We start from the raw sequence: 5,983 nt of genomic DNA, 5'->3' as shown, positions 1-5,983 counted from the left end.
TTATGAGCGACATAAAATGTTTGTTGGGTGATGAGTTCATGATTCCTTGTGTGTTATAAAGTTAACCAACTGAACCTGATTGTAAAGTGATCAAGTGCAGGTTGCAGAGACAAGGAGAAAGAGGATATAATCGCAGCAGGTTAAATTTATTAACAAGAACTCAAAGGAAACAAAAACACCCGGGGACAAACTCTCAGGGTATGTTTACACAACAACGATGTGCTAAAAACGGAAAAGTATTTCTTTGTACAGATGACAACATTATCAAAATGATCCCCTAATAACTCTGTATTATTCATGCCAGGCCAGTAGTCGGCAATCCTTTCATTGAAAAAAAAAAAAAAAAAAGCCTATAGACTGAACACGTAACAGCCTACACATGTGCATGACGTCACCATTTTCAGAGATTCACGTTTTTGTAGTTTACACGATGATAAGGGTGTCATTTTCAAAAACTTCAAAAAAAAGTTTGCATTTTCAAGCCACCAAAACGCAGTTGTCGTGTAAATGAACGGCCAAACCGCATAAAAAGTATTCTGTTTATGATTGAAAACAGTGTTGTGTAAACGGCCCCTCAGGCAGGAACAGAACAACCAAGCTTAACGCAACAATAACGGACAAAAAACCCAAAGGAAACTAAGGTTTCGTAACTAAATGAACAACAGGTGAACTTCATTAGTGATTAACTGGCACACAGAGGAAACTACAACACACACATGCAGGGAACAGACACAGAACCAAAACAAAACAGAATATACACGTTACAAAAGTGTTATTATTATTTTGTTTTTGGGCTGCCCCCGACTACATTTTTTTTGTAGCCGACTAGTAGTCGTTCATTTAAGCCATTAGTTGACTAATCGCACGTCAATATTAATTAACTACTTAAATATATTAGGGTCGGAATATATGCCTCGCGCTCAAGCACACGCATAAAGCTCGCTGCAAAGCACTGGCAAAAGTAATGACTATGAGTGTGTTGGAAAAAATAGAAAGGAGACATTTTAATTGTTTATTAATAAACTAGTGTTTTCTGAGTCAGTGTCGGCTGCAAAGATGAAGTTGACGATGACGACTCTTCATCTCCTCAGTGTAAATGCGCCTTTAGAGAGAAATGCACCTTTCATACGGATTACATAATCAGAGTGTTTGAATTGGTTGGTTTAAAAGTAGACATTAGCTTTCTATAGATATATTTGTCTGTGAGGCAAGTAGCCCATATACGCTGAGTTTCGGTTCATTTCTGTGACGCACTCCAGTTCACAGAGACCGAGACGGCAGAAAGAGCATCCTGTTTAATTCCTTTATTTGACTGAAACACAACGTTTCCTTGTTATTGTGAGTGTACACAAATAAAAGTAGTTTTCAAATAAGGCATATTTGAGGTCGATGGATGATTTTGACTTCCTGGCCGACACACTGTAATTACCCGCCGTTAAGGATCTGTCCCTCACGGACTGCGATACCTCACTTCCTGTGGAGTTTTTTTTTTTCCTGCGACTAACCGACTAATCAAATCTTGATCGTTTAGTGGACTATTAGGGGGCAGCCCTATTCTTTTTTCCTAGATTCTGATTGGTAAATATAGACCTCCAGCTGTGCTAAAAAACACTATGGGTGAATTCCAAAAGGAGACTTCGGGAAGGAGATGCTATTTGTAGGGGCGTTCCATACAAAAGTGAACGCCTGAATGGGAACCAAGGGTTCTTCCACAAGTCCATTAGCAAAAAGTACTTTCCATGGTCACTAAACAGGTATTAATATTAACAGAATGAGTCAAGTGGTTTTGTTTTGTTTGTGACATGTTAAACACATTTAGCCCTGTCATACATTACATGTGAAGTATAAATACACTTTATGGGTAAGATATGTGTTTAATTGTAGATACTTTAGGTAACTGTGACCACATGCAGGGTCCAAGGGAGAGACGGCAAGTTCTAAAATTGAGAGCAGAGAGGGAATACACTCACACACACACACATATAACCAGGGCCTAAAATTAACACTCACCAAGTGCCAAATGCGAGTAAAAATCAGTGTTGGCGAGTTTATGAAATGGTGTCAATCACCAGTTAGCCGGTAATATTTTAATGAATCCTAACAATGCAATGTTGTGGGAACATGAACGTCGTAAACAAACAGTTGACGGACCAGTGCTGCATCGCAATTTAAATATTCAAGGTCAAGAAAATGCGATAGGGAATTCAATTTGTTAATTGCGCACTGTGTGGAAAGTTTTGTGTGCGCACACATCCGAATCATGCGCCCCTAAAGCCGCGAGTAAGACAGCGCACAAATACTGAACTGAGCTCTTTCTTCTCTTGATGTCAAAAATGTGAGTATCCGAGAAGACTGAAAGTAAACCGTAGAGAAAGATGCGTACCAGTATCAGTGTATTGGATCCGTGCATTATGTCTTAAAGTGATAATATTTCTGCTGCTGCTGTCGGTGTTTTTAATGTTAATCAAACATCAAAGAACTAAGAAAAAAATCACACAGTTCTTGACTGAATAAAGTTCATTTATAGAGTGAAGACTATATCCAGTGTTATGTTACATTTGATTACATTATTCAATGTCTCTACGTGAAAACTACTGTTGTCTATAATAATGTTTTAAATTTATATTAGTTAGGCTAGTAGTTTTAGCTGTGGTATCGAAATTGGAATAGAGAACAGCGAATTTTCATTAGTATTTAGGTGTCATAACTGCCTGTTTTTGCAAAAATATTTATGGTCGGTAAATTTATTGAAGTCACCGGCCATTGGCAGGTGTGGAAAAAGGTAGTTTTAGGCTCTGCATATAACGCATATTTTAAAAACAACAATTATATCAAGCAATAATAAGAAATTCTAGTAGCACTTTATTTTACAGTCCTTTTCCGCATGCACATACTATGTACTTATTATAGTAATTATAATAACGGGGTAATAACTAGGCACTAACCCTGAACAAACCCCTAAACCTAACCTTAACCCATGTAGTTACCTTATATTGCCCACTACTTTCTTAGGTAAGCACACTGTAAGTACATGCAAGTGCACACACTGTAAAATAAAGCGCAACCTGAATTATTGTTATAAGAACAGCTAATGGGGTGAAATTGCTGGACTGTGAATATAATGAGGAAATTGCGTTATCTTTCCTTTCTCCCTTCGCAAACGGCTTCATTGTGACATGCAAGTGCCCTTAGGGATGCTCATTTCCGATTGGAATTTGCCCTATATAGTAACATTTGTGCCATGAAACATCTGTTCATCAGCTACTGTGTGTGTATCACAGCACAGAACACATGCAGACCAATAACTAACTTTTATGTACATAAAAGATCTTCTAAAGGAATGTGTGTATTGATATACCATTTTAATGAAAGGGTAAGGGTTGGGGTTATGGTTATATTAGGGCTATATTAAATACTGAATATTATTTAATTTGCCAGATTAAGCTAAATTCTGGGAACAATTTTGTACCCCAGACTATATCAAAGTAAAAAACACAAAACGCAGACGGGTGGGGTGGGGGTTGCCAGGAAGACAGCTGTTGTTATGACAACAGGTTTGGTGGGACGGCCCACACAAAAGAACATCGTAACTAAATGAGTTGGTCCCTCTCTCGCACTCTTTCTCAAAGACTGATATAGAGGGTAAACACTCTGCTCAAACACTATATGGGCAAAAACAAGTTACATTTGTCGTAAGTTTGCATGCATGAATATCGTCACACTCCACCAGATGCAAATCTAAAGCAAATTTTCTCAGATACATCCTTGTAACAGGCAACATTTCGGCAGGTGACTGTGTGCGCGTCCGTCTTTCTGTTTGTCTTTGCATGATTGTGTTCAAGTGTGTGTGTTGGTGTGAATGTTAGATGTTGTTTTGATGATAAATGAAAGCCATCGTCCCTGACCCCAATCCCTAAAACATGTCAACAGCCCCCACCACACACACCTGCACACATAGACAAATTAACACACGCGTTTTCAAAAATCTGGACATCCAAGCACAGCAAAACAAATGCACACACTCACACTGATTCTGCAGCATGTGTGTTGTGTGCAGTAAACTGTTACATTGACTAGTTTCATGTCTCTTGTGTCATTTCAAAATTTCAACTCAAATCAATGTTTAATGGCAATACATTTTTTCATTGGCAGCCGTGTAATAAGATGGATATTATATGGCCAGCTTTGTGTTTCAAGGGTTCAGTGTGTGTGTGTGTGTGTGTGATGGAGGAAGTGCTGTTTGGCCTCAGATGATCATGCTGGGTGAGCAGTCAACAGGAGGTGGAAATGGTCTTCCTCTGACTAATATGGATGTGTGTTCAGTATATGTGTGCGCTGAAGAAAAAAATTAATCGGTTTATAAAATAATGAAATATCATTAGAACAAGATAAATTAGATAAGATATTAAGAATCTTATTTTAAGAAAATGTATAATAAATATAACTTAATGTTCTATTTTTCCATTTGAAACGTAATCCTCACTCTATGTATTATGGATATATGTTGTGTCCAGTTGGATGTTCATAATGTTCATACATAATAATATTTCTAAATGACATCTTAAAGCTCAACAATTCAATAATGCCTCCGTCTACACAAATAAAAAAAAAACATAAATACTCCTACTACTACACATACCAGTGCAACACGGTCAGAGCAATAACCTCATAAACTTGAAAGGTTGAGGTATCTCTCCAAGCGTCCAGCATTTGGTTGTCGTCACTAAACACTGAGTCTATATAGATTTCATTATCACTGTGAATGAATAAATAACAGCCATAAAACTCACCTTTTAAACAGCTTTGCCACTGTTTCCTGACCTTTGGACTGATTCACACAGTTTTCTTGAGAGTAAAATCCTTCGTAAGTTTAATTCCATGTCCTTGGGCTCAAGCAGTCTTGCTTGCTGTCAAACACACACACACACACACAACTTGAGGCTGACTCTCAAAGTCAGGCTGAGCGTCCACCGCGTCCACTCCTCTATGAGATCAGAGAGAGAGAGAGAGAGAGAGAGAGTGAGAAAGAGAGAGAGAGAGAGAGAGAGAGAGAGTGCGAGAGAGCATATATCTGCTGATCATTCTCCTGATGCACCACCATATCACAAGACACACACACAGTCGATTATATTTTGTGGATGCAGTAACTGGATCACAGTTAATGCTGTGGGCAAAGCAAATTGTAAAATGACTGGAACATAAGAAAGAGTTTTAGAGAAAGAAAGTTGGAGAGAACCGGAGGGGTTAAGAAAGCGAGAAAAGAGCCAAGGGCGAACCGTCCTCCTCAATACACACATACACACACAATTGGGTCACTTTAAAGAGGCTACAAATACAGAAATAGATGTGAAAACAGACTGAGATAGACGTAGAGATGGGATTTCTGCTCAGCGCTCAGTCAGGAGCCAATGCTTTGAACACACACACACACACACACACACACACACACACACACACACACACACACACACACACACACACACACACACACACACACACACACACTCAGGGTGAAACTGTAAGAACCAGGCACTTGGTTGACCTTCAGTCAACAGAAGAGAAGAAAAAACGTAACCTCACACACATAAACACCCTCCAGAGGAAATCGGTGAAATTGTATGAGACACAAAACATTGTCATGGTGTAAAACATGGGCATTGTTTCGATAACTGTTGCACACTCTTGAGGAAAGTCCCTCAGTACAGTCCAACAGTCATTCCTGCTTCCTGATACTTAAGTGTTTCCATCATACTTCAGTTTTATACAAAAACACACACACCTAACATATTTACGACCTTAATCATGACAAAAGATACAATGCAGCATAAATAATAATAAATGTCCTTGTAAAAATGCCATAAGCACATAGACACACCCCGCAAAGGCCAGACAGGGGCAACACTATTTGAGTTTGTGTGAGATTCAGGTCACTGTCTGTATCTGTGAGGTCTGGCCCACCCTACGTGGGAAACATAAAGCTAAT

General features: G+C 38.8%; 1 protein-coding gene across 1 annotated transcript in view; it reads right to left on the bottom strand.

The window, feature by feature from the left end:
• Positions 1-4,988, bottom strand: part of LOC311301848 (pleckstrin homology domain-containing family G member 1) — a 53,736-nt gene extending 48,748 nt beyond the window's left edge. Inside the window, exon 1 of the mRNA XM_084427214.1 lies at positions 4,791-4,988. The gene's annotated coding sequence lies outside the window, so the exon portion shown is untranslated. The remainder of the gene's footprint in view (positions 1-4,790) is intronic.
• Between the last annotated feature and the right edge of the window lie 995 nt (positions 4,989-5,983).

This window comes from Rutilus rutilus, assembly GCF_951802725.1.
Source record: "Rutilus rutilus genome assembly, chromosome: 13".
NCBI lineage: Eukaryota > Metazoa > Chordata > Actinopteri > Cypriniformes > Leuciscidae > Rutilus > Rutilus rutilus.
This window is presented reverse-complemented; position numbering and strand designations above follow the sequence as displayed.